We start from the raw sequence: 24114 nt of genomic DNA, 5'->3' as shown, positions 1-24114 counted from the left end.
AATAATACAGCAACTTCAGTGCTAACAGCAGCAGCTTTGGAGGAGAGAGGTTTTCAAATTGTTGCAATTGATTTTCAGGGTGTGTAGAAATAGAGAAAGCAAGGTAGTTATTGAAGCAGTGGTTTTTCATTTAAAATCGTTGTCACTTGGGTAGGCACACTTCATTTTTGCTTGTAAATATTTTCAATTATTAAAATTTAGAGACTACAGATTTTTCTAGAAGCCAGAGAATTCCAGCAGAAGCACATCTGTGACTTGGTCAGCGGGACAGCAATTTAGGACAAATGTCTGTGTGCTGTGTCTGAGGTGTCAGCCTGACTCACAGTATGGAATGCCTGTGTGGGGGAGAAGGCAGAAACCTTTGCTCCCTTGTGAGAGGGGTGGGAAACCATCTCCATGTGGAGAGGTTTCTTTTGGGACTGCACATCGTCATCAAGGTGTGTTGAAAATTCACTTTATTCACAAATAAAGACTGAGTCAAGCCAGTGGCTGCTTATCAGGTCGGGTGGTGACTGTGCTGTGCCATAAATCACAGTTCTCTCAGCACATCCAGTTCCATGGGTTTGCCTATGGCTGCACTTAAGAAATGCGTGTGAACTCCAATGCAGGCTTTTAGTTTGTTGCTTCGGTTGTTTTTTTTGGGTTTTTTCTCTATTTCTGAGAGCACTGTAGAGCACAGAACATCGAGTGCAGGGTGTCTGGGGAGTGTCCTGCCCTTGGGGTTGAGTGGTGGTTTGCACTTTGCTTGCAATTCTGCTCCATTACTCTTTGCTACCTGCAAGTGCAGTGCAGATATTTGAAACTACAGTTTGAACTTTCATCTGGAAGCTGAATTTTCTTATACTTTTTCCTTATTTTTTTAAATAATAAATTTATAGTTCTTCTTAATTATAGTGTCAGAACAGTATTATCATAGAATCATAAAATATTTTACATTGGGGGGGATTTTTAAGGACCATCTGGTACAGCCCCCCTGCAAAGGGAAAGGACATGTTCAAGTAGACCAGGTTTCTCAGAGCCCCATCCAGCCTGGCCATGAGTATTTCCAGGGATGGGACATCCACCACCTTAATTATAAAAAACTTCCTTACATCCATTCTAATTCAACCTTCTTTTATTTTAAAGCCATTATGTCTTGTCCTGTTGCAGTGGGCCCTGATAAAAGCCTGTCCTCCTCTTTCCTGTAGGCTCCCTTGAGGTACCAAATCACTGAAGTGATTGGCTATTAGAAATATTGCAGAATCAGGTAAATGAACCTCCTGCCTCAGGCAGTTGGATGCTGAAACACACTGACAGAAATTGTAAAGCCTGCAAAAACTAGTGGTTAGCTACCAATGACTGTTTTTGAACTCAAGAAAAATGAAAGCTTAAGCCATTGGTATAAATCAAACCACCCTTTTGTTAGCATAAATTTTGCTTAGATCCAAAACCACTAAAGCTGGATAGATCTTTCTGATAATTTTACTACAGCAAAAATTAACTTCTGTTTGTTGACAGGGGTAAATGAGAGATAATGAGATTTTATTATCTGCTCCAATCACCTGTGGCTTTGATTTAAAAAACAAAATTCCTCAGAACCACTGGATTTTTTTTTTAATCCCGTAATTCAAAACAAATGGTTACCCTACCTTTTAAATCCCGACACCTGGCTGCTCAGGTGGGGATTGTTCTTCAGGACAGGTAGAGAAATCTGGGCATTTCCAGGGCTGTCATTGCATGTGGTGAGGGCTGCTGGTGCCCATGAGCCTGGCTCTGCAGGAGAAATGGCATGGCTCTGGTTTGTGACACGGAGCTGTCGACAGCTTGTCATTACAGACTGTGCTGTTTCCTCCTGGCTGGTAGCTGGAAAGGTTTAGAAATGATCAAAACCTCTTTCCTCCAGTGACTGGAGAAGTATCGGGGTTTGTTCTTTCCAGATTTAGGGGGGGAAAAACCCACTCTGCTTTTCATTTGTGCTGAGTTTGCAATTATTTTATTGCCTCGGCTGGGTTTTCGCGGCATTTCCAAAATCGTTAATCTCCCGTGGAGTGAGGGAGGATGTGAAGAAAAGAAGTGGAGAAGGGAGAGGAAGGACAGAATGGTAGCCAAACACCCTGGGGTTTTCTTGGCTCTAGGTGGGGTGTTTGTTTTACAGCAGCTATTCCTGGTACCCGGGGGAGCACGAGGAGAGGGTGGGGTGACAGTGGTGTGCCGTGGAATGTGGCATTGTCACTGTGATCTTCTCTCTCCTTTTGTCTGGGGTTACAGAGGAATTTTATTGTTTAATGCATCAGTGTGGCCCTTCTCTGCTCTGGGCATGCAGGCTGGGATGCTCAAAGTGGAATTGTGACATCCAGGGACACAAAAACAAACCCAAGCAGTCGTGTCCTCTGTAGGGCACAGGTGGAGAGCACCTTTGCCCTCTGCCATCAGAGGGACAGGGCTGGGTCAGCCTGACTTGGCTCCCACCTTTGTTTGGAGGTTGCTGTGGTGATGAATAACCTTTGCAGAGGGTGTGTGAGCCTGTGTGGCTCTGGCAGATCAAGCAAAGCCCACAGCTTCTCACCCCCGCATAGGAGCGCGTGCCCTGGTGGTGGATTGGGCTCCCAAAATAGGTTAAACCTGTCTCAGAGCTGGCTATTGACAGGGTAGAGACCTACTCACCACTTCCCCAGGTTGCTGTGCCTTATTTTTGTGCCTTATTTTTGTGCCTTATTTTTGTGCCTTATTTTTGTGCCTTATTTTTGTGCCTTATTTTTGTGCCTTATTTTGTGCCTTATTTTGTGCAAGCTTATGACACTTGAGCTTCATCTCCTTACCTGCCCTTGAGGAAGGAGATAGGCAGAGAAAGAGACTGGCAAAGGTACTCTGTAGAAGGAAACAGGGAAATATTATTACCCAAAGTCTTTTTTTTCCCCCTACCATTGCAAAGATCAAATTTTCTATGCTGAGGGAACTTTTGTTTCATTTTACTCCCCATTTATCAGTAAGTGTTACAAAAAATTATTATTAAATTCTCTGCAGCTCAAAATATAAGTCTGTTTTTCCTACTGACCTAACAACCACATAGTGATACAAAAGTGTTTGAAATTGGGAATTTTCCATAAGCATTACATGCTTTCCTCATGAATTCACACAGGTGCACTTGAATGATACAGGTGTCTGAAGATGGTGAAAGTATCACACCTAGATAAGAATTGCTTTCAAAAAGGTCTTGGAAACTTGTTTTCCCCTGCTCCTAGAAAACCCTAGCAGGAATTGGCAAGAATGAATTGCCACCTGAGGCAACTCCTGGAGAATTTTCCTTCCTGCACATCACCCTTCTTCCCAACATCTGTGAAGCTGCCCTTTGCACAACTCATCAGAGGAAGTGCTCTGTGAAAATCTGAGTCACTCAGAGATGATCCAGTGGCCATGACAAACACTGTGATGTTTTAAGTGTCTATTTTTGCTGCATAATTCCTGAAATTAAAAAAAAAAAAAAAAAACAAAACAAAACCAAAAAGCAAAAAACAAAAACAAACAACAAAAATGAAAATAATGTGAATTACTCAGCTCTGTGTCAGCTCTCCATCTCCTCACAGACCTTCAAAATGGGTGGTTTCATTCGTCAGGCTCTGCCTTGTCCTTGACACTGAAGGAGCAAAGAAAAAGAGGAAAACTTTTTAAAAGCAGCGAGGCCTGTCACGGTGTTTAAGATGAAGGTGACAAAGGCAGGTCCATGTCCCTCCATTGCACCACTGATGGATCTTCTTTCTGAGTTAGAACATTGGGGAAATAACCGCCTCTCCTTTTAGCAGCTGTTTGGAGCTTGACATCTTGAAGTTTTCCCCAGCACAATTTAAACATGCTGTCAGCTCCTTTTAGTGGCTTACTTAGTTAAAATCACCTTCAGTAAGGAGTATTTAATTACATCTTCTAATACCTCATTCAGGCTGCCCTCCTGGATTTTGGAGAATCTGGAGAATGCTGCTAACAGAGTGGAGCCAGAATTTACAGGAATGAATTAATGCAGTCCCATAGCTGTGATTTTTACATCTGACACATTCTCCAAGGCTAGCATAGTACCTCCCATACTCCTCCAAATTCATTTGTTCCATTTCAGCTCGGCCTTTTGAAATATTTTGTGATGAATGAGTGTGCTGTACAAGCTGGTGATCAGGAGCAGCTGTTCATACTCATACATTAAATTGAATCCATCTGTCAGTGGGCTCTTTAAAGTGTGGAGTTTCACATTGTCAGGAGACCTGATTGCACCAGAGCAGTATCTGGGTGCTGTTTGCCAAAAAGGAAAGGACAAATCTAAATGAAGAGTGCTTGGATGGGCTCTGGGATAGCCCTGTGGCCTCATCTGCAGAGCTGTGATTTACCTGCTGAGGTGAGAGCAAAGTGGTTATAAGCAGCACTTCTGCACTGACATGCAGAGAGTTGTTCAGATGTAGGCTGAAATTAGGAGCTGATTTGCAGTAAGCTTTGTAGAACTCATGTGGTGGTTGCTGCTTGGTTTTTAATCTTGACCCTTTGACCTTGCCAACAGTTCTTTAAATTTTTTGGTTGTAGAGTTTTTCTTCAGAGGATGAGCTGAACAGGAAGTGTTTTATTCAAATCAGCAAAAGGAGACCACACTGCTTTTTTGTTTGTTTGTTTTTTCCCCCAAGTATGCATACATATTTTTAAATATTCATTTACAAGTAGAGATGAGCAAAATGTATCTCCTGCATTTGCCAACTGCATTTAAGGCAACATTTCAGCCCAACAAATGGTTGTTTCCTGATTGCAATAACTGTTCTCATAATTTTAAGTGAAATCTTCAGTCTGTAATATTCTCTGTAAATGACACACTGGATATGGGAGCCAGCTGATTCATGGTCTGAAACATGTTGATCTCATCCAAGGGTAACTTCTCTTGGTTTCCTCCTCCCAGTTTGCTCCTCAGCAAGACTTTTGTGGTGAGGACTGTGATCGTGCTGGCTCGTGTGTACAGTTCCAGGGAAAAGCATTCCTTGTTACCAGGAGCTTATTCACCCACTAATATAATCTTCATTACTTCACTTTAAGACAGACAGCTTTTCTTGGAGGAGCAGAGCTTCCTTTGCCACTGTAAAACCTTTATTGAGGTTGCAGGAGGGCCATGTTTTATTTCTAGGCTCTGTCATGGTCTCCAGAGCTCCAGCTTTGCTGGAGATCACATCTCCTGTCACCTGCAGCAGGCCTGGTGCAGGGGAGGGAAGCCCACCCATGTTTTCCTGTAATAAGTTTCTCCATCTCACTTTTTTGCAAGCACTGCAGCTCAGCAGTGCAGCTGCACTGCTGCTGCATTCCTGGTGCAGGGCCGAGCCAGCACTTTTCAATTAACACTCAATTCAGTGCTGGCAGAAACACAGAGAGGATAGGAAAAAAAAAAAGTAATACAGCAAAACGGAACACCCACGCTGGCTTTGTGAGCTTGTATTTTGTCTCTTATCCTATGGTAAGAGAAGAACTCTTAGCTTTTCTTTACCACAGAGAAAGCAAGACTGAAGCCTGTTATTTCTGTGTACCTGGTAAATAGAGATGATTTTTTTTAAAGTGAAAACTCATTAGTGTGTTCCACATGGAGAGGTGAGAATTGCACTTAGAGTGAAGAGACTGATTGATGTTGGCTTGTATTAAGAAAATATGGCTAACAGAAGGAGTCAATACATGCTCTTTTTAAACTTTTTTTCCTGTGGAGGAGTGCATTGTTTTTCTTGCATGTGTTTAACGAGGGAACTTAGCAGGGGAATGCTATTGCTTAACAGTATCTTGTTATCTTCCTTTAAAATACTTAAGAGTGTTAAAATACAGTTATTAAGATCTGGCACTCGTTTGAGCACCCACTTGGGACTCTGGGTTATTACCATGCAGCATCTGCAACGAGTTGCAGACACAGAGTGAGAATTCAGTCCTTCACCATCCAACTCCAGCCGTGCACCAGTGAAGTGTGTGGAGCCACAGAGCTCTGCAAACCCGTGGGCAAATCTGTCCCTCATCTCTGGGAGGTTCTGCTTGGTTCTCATCCCTCTCTGGACAGATTGTTCCAGCTCTCTGCCCACCCTCACAAGTCAGAAAGCTCCTTATATTCAGTGGAATATGTCATGTTCCAGTTCAGCACGGACAGCACGGCATGCCAAGCCCTCTGCTGCAGCACTGATAGGGCAGGGAATTAGGAATTAAAATCTGGATGCCTTCTCCAGACTGTACTGATCATTAAGGATGAAATTATATGGTTTTAAATCCAGGTTCTTTTCCTTTGGCTTTTACAACCTGTTTTGAAATACGAGGAGTTTTGGCACCATTGTGTGCTGAAAGCAGAAAAGCTGATTATTTTGGGCAAAAGAGCAGGCTGCTGTGCTAATTTCTTGGTGGACTTAATTGATGATAAATAGGGATCTGATTCAGCTTAGTACTGAAATATTCCTATGAATGGGGTGTGTTCCCCAAAGAGCTTCAGAAAACCAGGAACTTTGGCCTGGAGGAAGGTGCAGCTGGTTGCAGCTAATAATTCCTAATAATAATAAGGAGAAGTGCAGGAAAATACACTGTATAGCAAAGAAGGAAATGCACATTTCTTCTGTGAGAAAGAAAAGTTCAGGATACTGGCAAGGCATTCATACACATGTACAGTTTTATAACACAGAACTGCAAGCATCAGTTCAAGGCTTCAGAGAGGAATGGATGATGATGATTATTACTATTAATTTAGTCCTTACTTCAAAAGAGTAAGTTATTTTAAAAATAATAATTTTTTTATTACTTATCCCCTTTCAGCATGAGGAACAGACTTTATCTGTCTTAAATTCTCAGCAAAGACCACATCTGCTTTATGTTGCAGTTGACCTTGGAGCATTGGCTGTTGGCAAACCCAAAATAAGAAAGCAAATGGATCAAGTATGAGTCATTATGGTTATGTGTTGCTAAGACTCATTTTTTCTTGTTTGCCATAATTTTTCTCATTCAAATAAAACCGTGGCTTCTCCTTCTTGTGTAAATGAATTATTCTTATAGGTCCTGCAAATATTTTCTGGATACTTAAGGAAAAAAGTAGAATATTCCTTCTAGACGTTCATGTTTCTCATGCTTCTTAGTTTTGTTTGAAGGTGTGAATTCAGATTAGAATGCTTTCCATGTCTGTATAATCATTACTTATCTTAAAAAACAAAAAATACCCAACCACAAAACAAAACAACAAAAGAACAACCTCAAAGATCATTCTACCATGTGACCATTTAGAAAAGCAGTGTCTCACTTAAATATTTAGAGTTAAGCGTGCTTTTAAAATTCACTATCATAATGTATCATCATTATTCATAATATGAAAAATACAATTGGCCAAGCTTGTAAGCCACAAGCTGCTTTCCCCTCCTCTCTTTCCCCAATAATTTCCTGCTTTCTGAACTTCCTGGTGCTCCTTGTGCACCTGTGAGTGGGAATTGCTTTCTCTGCCCTCTTTTCACTGGGCTCGTGTCCATTCCTTGCTGTTAAACAAACCTTTGGTGTTGAAACAGCAAAACCTTCCAGGTGCTATTTATAATTTACTTTAGAGATTAGGTGATAGTAAGTGGGAGGGGTTCCTGAAGCCTGTTGCTATTCTGACACTCCAGCTTTGGTTTGAGCAGCTGTGGTCTGCTCTGGGCTTTTCCTCAAAGCTCCACAGATGAGCTCAGTCTCCAGGTGTTTTTTACATTTTGTCTCCTGCCTTGGTACCCAAGACCTGGCTGACCTGGCAAAGCAAAGCTCTGGGGATGTTGTGTCCTGTCTGAGACCCAGAATACACCCAACCTGTCACCTGCTGTTCTGAATTGCCCCATGCTCAGGTGTCAGGTGCTATATTTTCTGTTGAAATAATAGAACATGACATTATGTGTCCTGTAGATTGTCTGCTGTATTTTTAAAATTTTTTTTATATGACATTATTATATGACATTTTTATTTATGACATTATATCTCCTGTAGATTCCATACCTTTGGACAAGTAGTTTGGTTAGGGACTGAACAGGTGTGGTTGAAATGTTATGGGGTTCTTGCAAATGGGACATGATAGTCATTTTATGTGCTTGGTTTTTATTGTAAACAGAGTTTCAAAATATATTCAGTGAGGTTTGGATTGGTAAGCATAACACTGCAAGTAGCATTTGTGTCACTAGAAATTCTCTCTTTTTGCACTAGTTTGTAAATTTAGGTTGTTTTTTTTTTTTCTTTCTTTCAAGTTACATGGTTTAAAAATTAGACAAGTATACCTTTGAAAAGTCCTTATCTCCTGTGGTATGGCAGCACAATAAAATTGACCTGGGGGCTTTGAAAAGACTGCAGTAAAAGTGCAGATGTTTACCTTGCAAAACTACCTTCTCTGCTTTGAAATATTTGGTGCTTTAGTGCTTTGTTGATAGTGAATTCGTGATGCCTTCAGTTAAAGCACTCTGAGCAGCCCAGCTCTGATTCTCCTCTTCCCTTTTACGACGGTACCCACCCCTGTAAAATGCTAATGACATGGATTGGTGCTCCACAGAAACAAGGTCACCACTGACTTCATAAAGGGAAGAAATGTCGTTTAACGCCCTTGGAAAACTCCACAAGGAATGTCAGACAGTACTTTAGTCACAAAGGAGGTGACATCTCTCTGCTGATATGCAAAGTATTTTGTCATTTAGGGAAGAGGTGAAGCAGCATCTCCAGTGATGTAGTGCCTCACTGTGTCTTAAAGCTTTTTTTTTTTTTTTTTTTTGAGGTGGAGGTTTGAAAGAATGTGTTACAAACTATGAAAGAATGTGCTGTTTGCTGTTTGAGGATTTTAATTATTTTAATTGTCGTTTGTCAAAGTAGATAGTGAAGTTAGTGCAGGGTGGACCTTCTGAATCTGATAGCTCTGGGATGATAAAACCGTGATCACCACAACTGTCCTGGGCTTCATGTGACGTTCTTTTACTGATACTGACTTACAAAGTTTACACACTTCTGTTTCAATTTGTTAACAAAGTAGAGTCCCGGTTGATTTTATACGTGAGAATACAATCTTAATCCCAAGGATTTCCTTCCTCAATGTTAGGATTTTTGCCAGAAGATATGAAGAGTGCTGATTCTAACTACCTTCAGCATTTGGTTAAGGCTTAGGGGTAGTGTAGCCTTGCAAGCAGATGCTGCAGTAGAACAACTAAATTTTGTATTTAAGTAAAAAAACTTGGCTTAAATGTAACCTAGATTTTTTTTTTTTTTTTGGGCTGGTGGATATATAATTTGTAATCAAACTGAAATTATTTTCAAATGGTGAAGAATCATTAATTTTGAGTGCCATTCTAAAATAAAATGATGTTTCCATGCTAATTTCGCTCTGAATTGCCCTAAGCATTGGGAGAAGGCTTGGTGAGGGCAGACAAGCTTGTTCCTAGTTTTAAGGCTTGGGGAGAAGAGTTATTGAGATGTGAATAAGTAAGAATGCGTGGTGAATGTGGTTAAGGAGGAGAACGAGACATGTCTCTCTTGAGAGATTATTTTGTTTACAGAAGATAATCTGGTTCTTTTGCTGGAAGCATCCTTTGGATGTCACTGTCCTGTTCTTGGTGTTTGACCTTCAGAATCAGTCATCTAATTGTGGAGTGGGTTGACCCACGTAGCCTGTGTTTGACCAAATTGCTAAGAAATAACTGTGAATACTAATGATGCTAAATTTGGAGCACTTGACATCCCAGTGCTTGCAGAGGCAACTGGAAGTGCTTCCCCCCTCCCATGCTCAGGCAGCCCCAGGAATGAGCACTGTGATTCAGCATAAATGGCTTTTTGCTCAAACTCTTTATACCCAAAACCTGCTTCAAACTACACTTGAAATGCCTCCTCCCATTTATTTCACAGTCTACTTTTCATGATCTGCATTGTTTTTTTTAATATTGATGTGATATTTCAAAAAATATTGCTGTGGAGTGATTTCTTCAGGAGACCCTGCATTGGGATTTGGACAATATTATTAAAGTTTGAATTCTGAATTAAAAATGGTACTGAAGTTTGGGGGTTTGATAGAAGAGGTGAAGTTGACAGCAGCAGGAAATGTTTTAAAATTACAAGTTTTGCTTTCCATTTAAGGTTACAATAAGTTATAGTAGGATTTAATCTGAAGTTTTTCCTAAAATTTGTAAGTTGGCCTGAATGTCCCCCCAGTTTTTGGAGAGAAAACTGTTCTTAGTCCCCTTACTCTGATATAGTTACTTTTGATTTATTTTGCACAGTTCAATATGTTTAATATTGATACTTTATTTTACATCATTTGTGCTAAATAGAGTGTTAATACTTTCTCATCAGCAAAACTGTGAAATTGCAAACAACCCTACTTGATGTGTGAGTGGATTTTTAGAATTTTTCTATGTATTTTTAAAATGCCCTGAATTTGGGCTGTGCATTCTGAGCCACTTTAAAGGATTCCCTGGTGCAGCTTCCTGGGGTCTGAGTGCCTTTTAATAAGATTTGAGTTACAGGGGTGCACAGGCTCCAGCAGCCTGGTGAGCAGTGATGACTACTTCAGATGCAGCACTGATGGCTGTCCTACTTTTGGATTTATTCTATCCCTCAATTGCCTTCTCCACAGCACCCAGCCTCCCTCTCCTCCTGTCCTGAAAAAGACACTGTCAACTCTTCTATATTTAAAAAAAAAAATAAAAAGTATGTATTTCTTCAGTGCAAAGGAATAATACTTAGAGTTCATCAGACTTTTTACAGCAGTGTTTGTAATTATTTTGCTTTAGAAAGAGAACTTTCATTCATTTTAGTTTGTGTGTTTATTTATTGTGTGCTGCTAAAGCTCTTGCTGAGCTTCCAAAGACAAGTTCTGACCACGAGCTAAGTGGATGCTTTCAAGTAGCTGAATAATAATTGAGGACCTCAACATGTGGGAAAACTGACTGTTTTCTTTTTCTTTTATTTTTTTTCTTCTTCTTTCTGAAAGTTAATTTTTCTTCCTTCTTGTTACCACACTTTGTATGCTGGGCTTTACACTGATATTTGGCACATCAAACTCATCCAGTCTGAACTCCTTTCAATACATAATTAAAGAGAGCAAAACAGAAAAGGCTAGATTTAAAAATTTCATCTCTTTGAGTTTTACTTTTCTTTTTCCATCCCAAGGGATGGAAAGCCATAAAATGAGTTTCTGCCTCTTCCCCAGGAGCCAGCACTCCCAGCTGGGACCAGGCTGGACTCTTTCCTTCAGTGTTCATAAACCTCCTCTGTTGTCCTTCAGTTCTGGAGTTTTATTGATAATTTAAGGAGAGTGATGGGAGTGGAGACCACATGAATGAAAGTGCAGCAATACAGCCATGGAAAGGGCACTGAGCAACTCTGACTTGTGGCAGCCTCTGTAGGAGTAGAATTGGGTACACAGTCTATGAGTAAATTTTTAACCTTTTTTATTTCTTTTTATTTTTTATTATTATTTGTATATAACAGTGTAGTGGTTTTCCAGTCACCCCTTCTCTTCTCAGGAAAAGTCAGGTATGCAAATTTAAGTTGTAAAGAAAGAGGCATGGAGAAACAAAACTGAAAGCACCCTTTCTCCTCCTATCCCTTTCTCTTTGTGGGTTTTTTTTTTTTCCTTTGCTTGTAAAAAGAAACAGGAGGTCTGTCTTTGCTTCAGAAGGAGAGATCTTTCAGCACTGTACCAAAGTGCAGGGGGCTGTTAATCACTTACACATTTTCAGCTGGAAATAGAAAATCAGCCTGGTTATTCACTTCTGTGATCAGCCAAGGAGATAACTCTGAGAGCTGCAAGGCACTATTTTGTCCCTGTTTTTATTTGAATTAGGAGAGAGAGAAAAGAATTGTAAGTTGGTGACCGTTTACATGCACAAATGTGAATACTTCAGTAACCATCATGTCACATAAATCCTAGACAACTGTCCAAACATCAGGGTTAGCCTAGAAAAAATATTGCTATTTATTTTGCTACCTGAGTTGTTAGAGTCTACTAAAATCTCTGTTTACAGCTGTGCTTAAATGTGGTTTAATTCTGCTTGTAGTAAAAAATGCTTGACAAATCCAAACCATCGCACTGCTTATGAATTAGAACACACAGTTTTAAAACTTTTTAAACAGAAATACAAAATGAGAACGTTGCAGCATATCAGTGGGTGTGATAAATGGAGAAGCTGTTTATTCAGAGCCAGAGCTCCTTGAGAATCTGTTTGTAGTGGTGTGGGGTGAGGGGGCCTGTATATATTCAGCAATAATTTCTCTAAAACAGCATTTTACTGTTCAGACTTACTGAAGGATTGTGTAGAGCAGCAAAGTGCAAAGCTTCTGAAGTGTTTGTTAAAACACAGAACTTTGTGATTTCAGTAAGAAAAATCAGAAGAGGATTGGAAATGAAGGTGACAGAATGACTTTTGAAGGCATTGAAGGGATAATTACTGCATGTGTAATGCCTTGCTTCATCACCTGGTTGCCCGTGGCAAGAGGGGAAAAAGGTGATGATGGGGGGAGGTGCTGAGGTACTACAGAAGATGTTGGCCAGGAGCTAGAAAGGAGTGTGGACACAGAAATGCTGATGTCCCTAATGTTTTTAACAAGCTGGATCAGCTGTGTGCTAGGTTTGTCCAACAATTTGATTTCCTGATCTGTGTTTTCTGTGTAAGCTCTTTGTAACAAAAAGCTTTGACACCAATGCCCTCTGGCAAGCACCTGTCCAGTAAGAATCCATCTGCTCCTGCACTGGGTGGTGTTTGTTTGCAGAGCTGGAGGCAGGTGCCTCTCCAAGGGGATTCTCTGTTATATTTGTGTGCAGCCACAGGCTAAGAGCTTCACCAGCACATGCAGCAATGTCCAGGCATTGCTGCTTTTAGGACTGGACCAAAAAAACCCTCACTCTGCTGCTGTGTGGATGGACAGGCAGATGTGAGAAGTTTCTGATGTATTTCTCCATTAGATCATGTGTATGAGATCCAAATGAAGGCCATGCACAAACACAAGAGCTAATTGTACAGCAGGTTGGTTGATCAGGTGAAAGAAATGCCAGCACGTATCAGGTTTCTCTCCTCAAGCCCAAACAAGGAAACAGTTCATAAATTTGAGGGAACATTTGCTGATAAACTCTGAAAGTTTGCCCATCTTCCCCCTGGGTCATAAGAACTGGCACAAAAGTATAAATCTGGGTGTTTCCTTGTGAAACAAGAGCACAGTGTGCTGCTCCTGGACTGTCAGGGACACAAAGGGACATTTTCCTGAGACCAGCCTGATGCTTTCCTGCTGACTGAGAGCACATGCTTGCAGAGCCTTGTGTGAGAGGAAGTAAAGCATGGAGAGAAATATTCTGTCTCCTGTGGTGAAAGATGTGCTGCCCTTCCTGACTGAGGAGGTGTAAAAGAAGCCAGATGTGAAATGCTTCAGAGGGGTGGGATGTGGCACCCAGGCTAACAAAGCTGCAGTTGGTGTGAGGTCTCAGAGGAGCAGGGATAACCCCAAGCCGGCCTTGGGAGGGATAGCTAGAAATGGTTTTCTCACCTTAGAAATTGTAGAATAAAGATACATTTTGCTTGCATGGCAGTTTCTCACCAAAAAGCACATTTATTTTTAAACCAGGCATCGCCATATGAAATGCATGGAAATAAGTTGCTATAACTGTTTCTGGTGTGCAAATGCTTGGAACACATGTAAGCAAATCTTCCACAAAAAAGCCAGGATTTCTCCCGTGCATCCCAGGCCTGTGATGGGATCAAGATGCTTTGCAAGCCTCTCAGTGCCTTCCCTGGGCCACAGCACACCTCTGAGCAGCCCAAACAGCTCAGGGTGTTATTGGGGTAAAGAAGAACTTCTCACTAGTGATAAATAAGTGCAGGAAGGTCCCTCCCTCTGCTCCCCAGAGCTGCCTTGGCTTGCAGGTGAGCCCTGGCAAGGCTCAGTCCTGGCCCAGAGGCAGCTCCTGGGAGCCTCATGCCCTGGCAGCTCTGCTGATGTTCACCTGATAAGGACTCAGCCTTTCATGCTGGGTTAACTTGAGCAGTATTAATTCTTGCAGAAGCTTGGCATAACTGAAAGGCTTGGCAGCTTGGGTTATAAACCGCCAGGAATTTGAGAGAAGTTGATTTAGTTTATTTTATTGCGTGCCAAAAACTCTATTTAAAGTGTCTGACCTCAAGATGCAATAAAAAAGAAAGTTCCTCTGATCTTCTTTGGCACCGTTTTCAGAGTCTTTCAATGTAAAGAAAATATTTTGTTGATGTCTACCATCCTCTTAAATCTGAAATATGCAAAGAACAAAAAGCTCTGATTATCAGTAACAACATGAAACTTTCAGTGAATTTGTTTCTGTTCCCTGACTTAAATTCTTGACTTGTTCTTTGGTGTCATGAAATGAAATGTCTCTGACATATCAACAGCACGTACAGAGTTACTGGCACAAATGGAGTGGTTTTAGTAAAGCTTTTTTAGAATAGACATTGCCTGCTAATTCAGTCTCTGCTCATTAAGATGAGCAGCTTATTAAAGCCTTTACTACTTCATTGAGGCAGAACTTCTTAGCTAGAAGAGAAAAATACTGCTTGGCTTTTAATGAGAATTTTCAGGCTTGATATAATGATTTTTGTGTGGGCTTTGTGGAAAAAAAAAAAGCCGGTGTGACATAGCATCTTACATGATGCTTACTGAGATGCTAAGCATCTGCAAGCACTTCCAGATGGAAATATGATGTGTGCTGTACTTGACTTAAGAGAATTAGTTAGTTTTCAGGACCTTCGAGTCAGATAATGGTAAAAAAATTGCAGTGATGTATTTTTCTAGGAGTCCTGGGCAGCTCTGAGAGCAGGTTTTTTCCTATCTGTTTCTTCTTTCAAAAGCATCCTTATCTCTATGACTTTGAAGTTCTAAAGAACAGACTCTCTTAATATTTATTTTAAGTATTGTGAAAATATACTCCAAAATATTTTAGACCCTCACTTTCAAGCATATCTTTCTTAATAGTTTCTAAAAGGTTTGCAAGTTTGGATGCTGAGAATTTCCTTTTTTACTATCACTTGCCAATCACTCCTGTAAATTAAAATTTAGTCATATTATAGTAGCATGATAAATTAAAATAGGTTTTTTGCTATGTTCTTCCTTTGAAAAGCTGGTGTTCAAGTACAAATGTTGTTTATTTCATGCACTATACCTACAGCCTACACACGTGACCTTGAACGTTAGCAGTGAAAATTGCTCGATTAATCTTTTGCACCAACTCGCTGATTTTCCTTTTGTTTGATTTCGTTCTACAAAGAGAAACTGCAGCTCTTGGATCTGAAAAGTGCTTGTTTAAAAGCAGCTTTACGAGGCAGGAATTTCTGCTTGGCTCTTCATGAAGCATTTCCCAATCTCTCAGACCCATCTCCCTTCCTGAGCGTTCTCGCATCATAAAGTTGGTGCAGAGTGAAGCGTGCTCTGATGCTGCCTCTGCACCCCATTACTGCTCCTGAGTGAGGCAGCAAGAAGTGTCCAGATACGTAACTGAAAATTAATGAGGAACTTAGCTTTTTATGGAAGACACTGGCATTCAGTTTGCTGCACAACAATAGCACTGATATCCTGTCTCAAACAAGCATGAAAGCAGTAGAGCTTTGTTTATCTCGCTAGTCAGCAGCAATCACTCCTGACTGCACACCAGCAGCAGATCTGCTGAGTGCAAAGGTACCCTTTTTATGTTGCTATTTATCAGACCAAAACTACTGACTTTATTCTCAAAGCATTTACTTTATTTATTTTGGAGATTGGTGCTCTTCCAGGAGAAAAGTAGAAACCTATTTGAGGGGAATCAGCATCCTGTAAAAGTGCTTCAAGCCTGCTTTTAGAAGTTACTTCCTTTATTTCCTCCATTATTTCAATGTTTATCAGACAGCTTCAAAGAAACTTTCTGTTTAAGTCACCTTTACGCCACCCTAGAGCTGCTGATAAAGTACCTGTGCTAAAATACCCATCAGCCAGCTTAGAAATTAAGCAAGCTGGAGCATAGCACCAGCAGAGAGTTTTCATACATTTCATTTATTCCTAGCTTTGCTACTTTTTTTGCATGTTAATTTTCTTAGCTTTATTTTTATCATTTAGCCAGTGGCCAGAGGTACAAGAAGGCTGTTATGGTACTGTTGGCAAGCACATGAGAAGATGCAACTCAGCTGTAAACAGTCAGTGAGCTCTGATGGAAAGAGGAAATAGAGGAAATTAATTATACTAGAGTAATATTTTCTCTGGATGCTGTAAGAGGTCTGGGATTTGAGGTTGATTGTTGGAAAGAATAATTGCTACCAGTTTCTAAATATACATTTTAACATGAGGATAGCTGTGGGGGCAGAGAGAGGGAGAAACAGGTTCAAGAGTAATGAGGGGAGCTGAGGTGGGCGTGGGTTGATGCAGAGGTTTTCCTGGGAGGCTGCTAGAGCCACTCTGAGTACTGGGATTGCAGTATCTGGGGCAAATATTCCTTTATTTAATGCCTATTCTGTGGCTTCTCATTTTGAGACACACCAACTCCAGATGGCACAAGTGGCATACAGTAAACTTTAGCTTAAAATTAGTTTGAGATTGTTTCTCTTAGTGGTAAAGCAGTCAATGTAAAAGTAAGGATGCTTGTCTGTCCAAAAAAAAAAAAGAATGCTGAGGCCTGACTGTGCAGCAGTTTGTAAGTCACCTCTCCAAGGCATGGAGAAGCTGTCTGAACTCACTTCCCTACTATTGACAATTTTTGCTTCTTGGAGGACAGGAGACAAAAAGAGGCTGGGAAAGAACACAAATAGGAATAAAGCAAATCCTAAGAGTGATCTGCATAATCTTGAAGTGGTTTATGTCAGAGTTTAATATACAGGATGAAGTGAGGAAGTTTGTGAACTTAGAAGCAATCTCCTCATCCCATTTCTTCCCCTTTTCCTTTCATGGGTTGGTTGGTTTGTTTGTTTTTTGTTTCACTAATTGGATGTTTTTGAGGTCGTTCATGCTGTTGCTTCCTTGACTTTGCAGGAAGGGATTGTTGGGGGACCAGGGAGTCTCAAATAGTTGTTCTTGGAACTATTGCAACTTCTTTTAAGTTGCAAGATTTAAATGTTTTTAATTAAGTTGGCTTTGTCTTCAAAATGTGAATTTGGTACTTAAAATCAAACTGTGTTTTTAAAGACTCTTTTCTCATCTACTCTGACCTCCTCCCACCACCAAGGTCACTCAGCTGTACTGCAGAGAGGAAGCGTGGAAGGAAAAATGTTTTCAGTTTGCCAGGAACCACTACAACCTCAAGGGATTTTGAGCAGCGGGTCATTTTAAGAACTGTGATTTGTTAAAGTACCTGGAATTTGTTCAGAACATTCTTGTTGGTGCTGTTGCTGGTAGAGAAGCAGTTATTCAATTTCCCACTATGGTCAAAGTGTGAACAGCAATATTTGTTCCTCTCATTTGGACACACCTTGTAACACAGACCGCTTTCAGCACTACCCAGAGTGACCATTTTCAAACTTGTTAACTTAAAAAGGCTTGTTTCTGCACATGGGAACCATGACAAACTGTGCTGTAGGATGGTCAAACCATTAAATAATCTACAGCCTGTTGCACTTGGCGCAGCTCCTTATTGTAGCCTGGACGTGTATGTCAAATCCAAAGAGCCAAAATCAGCTGAGGTGCTACAGCTCCTATTTCAATCTGTATGTATGTATATATGCATTATGCTAATGCGAAGCAATTATGTAAATTCTCAGCCTGACAGATTGTCCGTGCTGGATAGGAAATGTTGGTTCCCTGCACTAGAGGATGGAGCTTGTTGTAACTCAATCTCATCTTCTCCCCATGGCTCCACAGAGAGGCCTCGGTGAAGGGGAATGTATAAACAGCTGCAGCAAGGCTGCTCCCAGTACAGATGTGTCTCCCTGCAGTGAGATCTCTGGGTCACCAGGTGTCCTGGTTTCAGCTTGGATGGAGCTCATTCTCCTTTTTAGCCAGTACAGAGCTGTGTTTGGAGTTGGGTTGAGAATAATGCTGATAACACGCTGATGTTTTGGCTGTTGCTAAGTAGTGCTAGCCCTGAGTCAAGGACTTTGCAGTGTCTCATGCTCTGCCAGCCAGGAGAGGCACCAGAACCTGGGAGGGAGCGTGGCCAGGGCAGCTGACCCGAGCTGGCCAAAGGGATATTCCATCCATAGGACGTCATGGACAGTATATAAACTGGGGGGAGCTGGCTGGGAGGTGCCCAGGGCTGCTCGGGGACAGGCTGAGCATCTGTCAGCAGTGGGTGAGCAATTGCACCATTGTGCAACTCTTGTCTTTCTCCAGCTTTATGTCTTTGTCTCTTAACTTTCATTATAAATATTTCATTACTATTACTATCATATTTATTTATTTACTTATTTATTTATTATTGTTAATATATACTTTGTTTCAATTATTAAGTTCAGTATTCAGTTCTGTTCTTATCTCCATCTGTGTTCTACCTTTTTTCTGGTTGTCTTCCCCATCCCACTAGGAGCAGAGAGGAGGGAGAGAGGCAGCAGCTTTGTGGTACCTGGTTGTCATCTGGGACTAAACCACAACACCAGGGGCCATGCAAGCCACACTAAATGGAGCCTCTCCATGAGTTAGCCAGCTGAGCTGTTCTTTTTTCCTCCAGAGAAATGCTTTGCTTCCTTCCACCCATCCAGCTGTCCTCCTTGCTCCTCTGGGTTCTTTCTGTCCTTGACAAGCTGTCCCTCCTTTGCCTGGTTGTCTCAACACCATGTTTCTTAAGATGCTGCTGAGCTGCATTTCAGTCACAGATTGGCAGCTGTGCTCCTGCCAAGACCTTTACTTGTGTTCTTGATCCAGTTCAGATGTAACAGGACAAGAGCATGGGACCAAAATGGGAGAATTTATTGTACTTGTGGCCAGGGGCTGTTTGTGCTGCATTTCTGGTGGCTTGAGAAGTCATTGTGATTATTTTGCATGATTATAGATTCTATCTCGGTCTAGCTTCCAAGTTGTTTTGATCAGATGACCTCCAGAGTTCACTCCCAACCAAAATTGTTCTGCAATTTATACTGCTATTTAAATGTGGTGCAGATAAGGAGCAGATGGTGCAGTAAAAGAGCTGGTGAGCATAGCTCAGAATTCGGAAACAAAAGGTGATTCATGGGCTTAAAAAATAGAGAGGAGTCCAGCGTGTATCTCTCTTTTGCAACTCCACATATTTGCATAGGCTGGTATTCAAATATTGGCTGGTCTTGACAATCCACTATGTAATTGATAGATCACAGAAATAAAGGTCTGGCATATATTTTTTATGAATGCTGTTTAAAATTCTTAATTTTAACTCTCCTTAAAAGAGAGCTAGACATTAAATGTTTACTGCTAAGGCTACACAAGTGGCTGGGAGATCAGCTTATAAGAGAAGGATTAACTTGGAGATTTTTCCACCTCTGATAGGTTATTAACACACTTTTATTCATTTATACCCTTTTGAAAACAGCTCAGTAACAGCAGAGTGGTCCCAGCTGTTCACCAAAATAAAACTTCCTACAACAATAGGTTTTATTAGTGATGCATTTGTATATATTAATTTTGCAGATGACTTGTTACATTACTGAATCACTGAACTCTCATTTCTCATATAACTAAGCATTTCTGCTGCTACTGCAAGCATTCACACAAGTATAAACACCATTGCTCAGCTATAATGATATGTGCCCTCTCAAAGTGTTTATTCTACAGTTGGTGATTTGTGCTCCAATGTGCTTTAACTCCTAGTGCATTGTGTTGTTTTTTTTCCCTTGAAGAAGAAGAATAATCATATGCTTTTGGACAATAATTGATCTTAAATGGTACCAATACCTGCTTGAAAGTCAGATCAGCACAGGAATTAGTACTTGTTTTATATCTTGTCATTTCAATCTTACTTACCTGAAGCTGCCAATATTTTCAGAAGGCAGGGAGTAAAACTTTTGCACTTTTGCCTTGTATGATTAATAACTGTACTGCAAAGTTACAGCCTCCCAAATCACCTGGGGTTGTTTTTCTTTCCAGGATCCTCTTTGCAAGTTATTCCAGCCACCATCAGCCTTCGGAGTCTGTGAGAGTGCTGGCCCCAAGCCATGCCTCCTGTGAGTTACCTTCAGGGCCATGATGGTTGCTGCAATAAAGATGCAAGTGGGAGGTTCCTGGGATGACATCTACTCCAAGCTCTGGAGTATAACGATAGTTTTCAAATTTTTTTCATGAAAATTTTCATTTTTCTGATGAGAATTCCCTGGTTCCCGTGGCACAGAGGTCCTTCTGCACTGCTGGGTGCCCTGACCACCTGTGGCCAAGACCCCTCCCAGTTTTGGGGATTGTTTTGTTTGTCCAAAAGCTGCTGCCAGCCCACGTTGCTGTACCTGTTCCCACCTGTATTGCTTCTGAAACTCTTGTATTTGCTTGGCTCATGGGGTGTGTGCTCTTCCTGTTCTTCCCTGCTTCTTGAGCAGATATATTTACCCTCTGTCATGTTTTTCACTCATAAAATCTGTCCTGTAGGGTTATTTAAGGGTGGATGTCTTCTCTTACCTTATAGCTCTTCCTGAGTGCTGGTGATTGCACTACAGAAATAGAAACCAGTGATTTATGTTCATTCCTGGTAATAAATGACCTTGGGACCTGGTCTCTTAAGGACCTAAACTGTAAATAATTAAGCTTTACCTCTATGGAACCCTCACTCAACCCAGGCTGGTTTTAGCTGTACTTTTATAACAGTTACCTTTTAATTTCTTTCCCAGGCACTGTGGTCATGTAGCATAGTTAAAAAACCCCCAAAAATTGAAAGCTATGCACACCTTTTTTTTTATATGCATGAGATAATAAATGCTGTACAGTCAAAAATCTTCAGGTTTTTGACCAGCTGATGTAACTGCAGAGCAGCCATGTGTTAATTCCAACTTGGGCTAGCAATTCCAAGCAGGAGCAGCCTCTCAAGCTCATTAATTCTCTGGTTTTTTTGGTTTTTTTTCCCAAAGTTTATCAAGCTATGAGCTTTGGGCATCTGACTTTTGCTCTTGACCAACCTGATACTAGTGATTTGAGATTTTTTTTTACTTCACATCCATATAAAATGGAGTGTGGAGGAAACAGGGGAAGATGCAATTTTTCAGTATTTGCTGTTGAAGTTGATGATTGTAAATTTCTGAAAATATTAAATATCTCTTCTAATTTTCTTTTTTTTTGAGTTTGGGCAATTCAAAAAGTGCCAGCTGTCTGTCATGGTCTAGGCTTTTTAGCCAGAAAAGGCTAATTTATATTCTGGGTATTCTGAGTAGATTGTTTTGTGAACAGCAAGGCTCAAAAAAAAGAGTGAGATTTAGTCCCACAAGCATATTGTGGTGAAATAAATTATTGAATGAAGCACTTGGAAGTGAGTGTTAAAGATTACAAAAACAACCAGCTGAGTGCACTACTGCACACCCAAATATTACTTTTTCTTCTGGGAATCTTCTAGGTGTGTGGGAGAACCTTGATTTTCAGGGCATAGGATTTTCCAAAATCAGTATTTAAAAGAGGCTAATGGAAGCTGGGCAATTGGCTGCTCTGTGGTTCCTTCAACCCCTCCCCCTGAAAATCTCTGCAAGAAAGGGAAAAAAAAAAAAGGAAAACTGTGGCTTTTGTTTGGAGAGAGACGGTCTGCCTCTCATGATGCTCTTTTAGAGGTTTCTTACCCTTCTAATCCATGCCGTGAGTTTATCTCATGGTTGGCTTGTACTAATTATCTGTGCTCAGTAACATTTTCTGTGTCCTGGAAGTCCCTCACATTGTTGTGACTTTATAGCTTCCACCCTTCTTCCAAACAATTCTTAGAAGTCATTTCCACCAACTGACAGGGTTCTGTCTCCTGCAAATCCTATGGACTTCTTTTTCTGCTTTTGTGATTTGATTTTAAATGTAGACGTGTTGATCCAAATACTTCTTGTATTAGCAACCACTATTCAAGTGTCTGTTTTCTATGTGCAACAAGATGGGGATTGAAATTCATCAGGGATCTAAAAAAAAAAAAAAGCGGAAATGAAAAATGAAATGGAAGCAAAGTTTTCTTCTTATCCTTATTCCTGTGTTTGTGAGAGAGCAACACAGCTGACGTGAAGTCTGTGGGATGTGGACAGTAGGCAAAATATATTGTGGAGATACAGTTCCCTCTGGATAATTCAAAAATACACAAAATAATCATTATGCTGCACACAATTTCCTTTGTTACTCTTGTGGCTTGAAACATATCCCAGATTCCTCAGGTTTTGTGCAATCTTTTTTTCTTCTTCCATAAATCTGGAGCCGTGGATGCTTCCTCCCTCCTCTGCTGTACTTTATTCCTGGAGAGGAGGGGATGTCCAAATGTCATTTCTGAGTAACAAACCCTCTGGTGTTCAGGCCGTCAGTGTGAGTCAGGAGTTGAGAGAGTTCTTCCACTCCTTGCCTCTGCTCAGACAGGTTTGGAAATCTCTGGAAAAGCACTTGTGGTCAGTTTGGCACTAGTTTTTATACTGTATATGGTAGTCTTCTGTATCTTGTGTATTATCCTCTTGGATAATATGCCCCTGGAGTGCACTAAAACATGAGAAGGAGAGGAACACTAGATAAGAGCAACCTGCTATTAGGGAAATGCAAATTACATGACATCACAGTTTACACACTTCCATTTCAGGAGAAATCCAAGAGGGTATCATCTCCATCATTAGAGAAGTTTCACTAATTTATGTACTCAGGACAATTTGCAGTGGTTAAAGTCTTGTTTGGCAACCATTGGAAGCAAGTGCCACCTGCTGCAGCAGTTAAAACTTCATTACTGAGAACGAGGGTGCTGTACAATTTGTGCCCCAAATCTTGCAGGAGAACCATTGCTGCCACTGGTTTCATGTTACCTGAGCACTTTGTCCTTCTTGTCACCTGCCAGAGCTGTCCTATCACTGTGCTAGGGCTGCAGTGCCTCTTCTGCTCACCATTGAGAGGAAGGGGGATGTTTAACATCTCTGGAGCTTCCAGACTGCACCAAGCCTGCGGCCACGCTGTTGCTGCTGGTGAAGCCTGAGAAAGCAGCACCTGATGTGAAACCTGTGCTTCTGATGTGAAACCATCCAGTGCCAGGGAGGGGAGAGCCCTGAGCACACTGAGAAGAAGCCATCTGCTAAGCAATGCTAAAATTTGGCAGGAGTGAACCACACAGGAGCCCCCGGTGTTCACCAATTGATCTGGGCAGAAGGAAAAGTGTGAGGACATCTGTTGGGATTTCCCTGCTTGCAGAGTAATGGATCCCCTCCCTTACAAAAATCTATGGTTTTCTAATGTGTTTCAAGCAGAAGCATTCAAATCATCTGGGAACTTGTAGAAAAAGAGCTGTATATGTCCTTCACTGGGGAAAGAGTCAGTGAGGAAGACGTGGGCAGCAGGGCTTGACCTTTCAGAAACAATGAGGGTGTTTGGGACTGTTGACCACAAACGCCCTTTTTGGAACCTGAAGCTGTGTGAGTTTTCTCCCTATCTTGAGATAATAAGCTCTCAGTATATTCCAGATAAGCATGGGTCTTGGCAAGCCTCAAAACTGTCAGCTGAAAGGGGTCTTTGGTTTAGCTGGGTGTGAGAATCCAGGTGTGAGGGCCCCTCACAAAGTTCCAGAGGAACTCCTGGGTGACAGGATTGTTGTGCAAGTGTGACAGGAGGGGAAGTGCAGTGTTGTTGTGCCTTCAGCACTGCATTTCTATTGACAGAGGAAACACTGTGTCTCACCTGTTTGGTGGTTTTGGCTTTTTTTGGTTGGTCGTTAGGATTTTCGAGAGATGCTGGTCCAGCAGTAAAACTGGAAAGCTTGTGTTTAGGAGGATGGTTTTGTCGCAGGAGAAGGGCTGAATCCAATGGCTTCCTCACTCTCTAATTTCTGTAAAACTTGATCCACCAATGTGATTAGAGCTGTGATCTTCATATTTTGTTCAGAGAAAACAGATGGGAATATCCCCCGTTCACATCACCTGAGAGCCTGGCACTGGCTGAGATGTTCCTTGCTTTAAAGAACTGAGTCACAAAGCTGAATAATGCCAAAGGAAGCAAATTTTTTTTGGACGTGTAGTTTGCCCAAATGTCACCTTCAGTGCTCTGGGCTGCAGCTGTGCTGCTTTCCCTTCAACAAAGGGCATGAAGGTGGCCTGGCCGGCCTGACTG

At 41.2% G+C, this 24114-nt stretch overlaps 1 protein-coding gene and 1 long non-coding RNA gene across 11 annotated transcripts in view; one reads left to right on the top strand and one right to left on the bottom strand.

The window, feature by feature from the left end:
• EPS8 (EGFR pathway substrate 8, signaling adaptor) overlaps positions 1–24114 on the top strand; it is a 121991-nt gene that overhangs the window by 33952 nt on the left and 63925 nt on the right. The window contains exon 1 of one of the 9 annotated variants that reach the window (XM_064421361.1): positions 18164–18205. The exons of the other annotated variants lie outside the window; for them this stretch is intronic. The gene's annotated coding sequence lies outside the window, so the exon portion shown is untranslated. Of the gene's footprint in view, positions 1–18163; positions 18206–24114 lie in introns of those variants that run through there. 9 annotated transcript variants of the gene reach the window in all.
• Positions 510–8463, bottom strand: LOC135301409 (uncharacterized). Of its 2 annotated transcripts, none has more exons than XR_010363179.1 (5): positions 8330–8463; positions 3531–3613; positions 2799–2847; positions 1629–1842; positions 510–775 (listed from the first exon to the last, which is right to left on the bottom strand). It is a non-coding gene; the product is annotated as an uncharacterized LOC135301409 (long non-coding RNA). The 2 variants fall into 2 exon arrangements; XR_010363178.1 differs by lacking the exon at positions 510–775 and adding an exon at positions 1144–1308.

Source organism: Passer domesticus, chromosome 5 (assembly GCF_036417665.1).
Source record: "Passer domesticus isolate bPasDom1 chromosome 5, bPasDom1.hap1, whole genome shotgun sequence".
Lineage (NCBI taxonomy): Eukaryota > Metazoa > Chordata > Aves > Passeriformes > Passeridae > Passer > Passer domesticus.
This window is presented reverse-complemented; position numbering and strand designations above follow the sequence as displayed.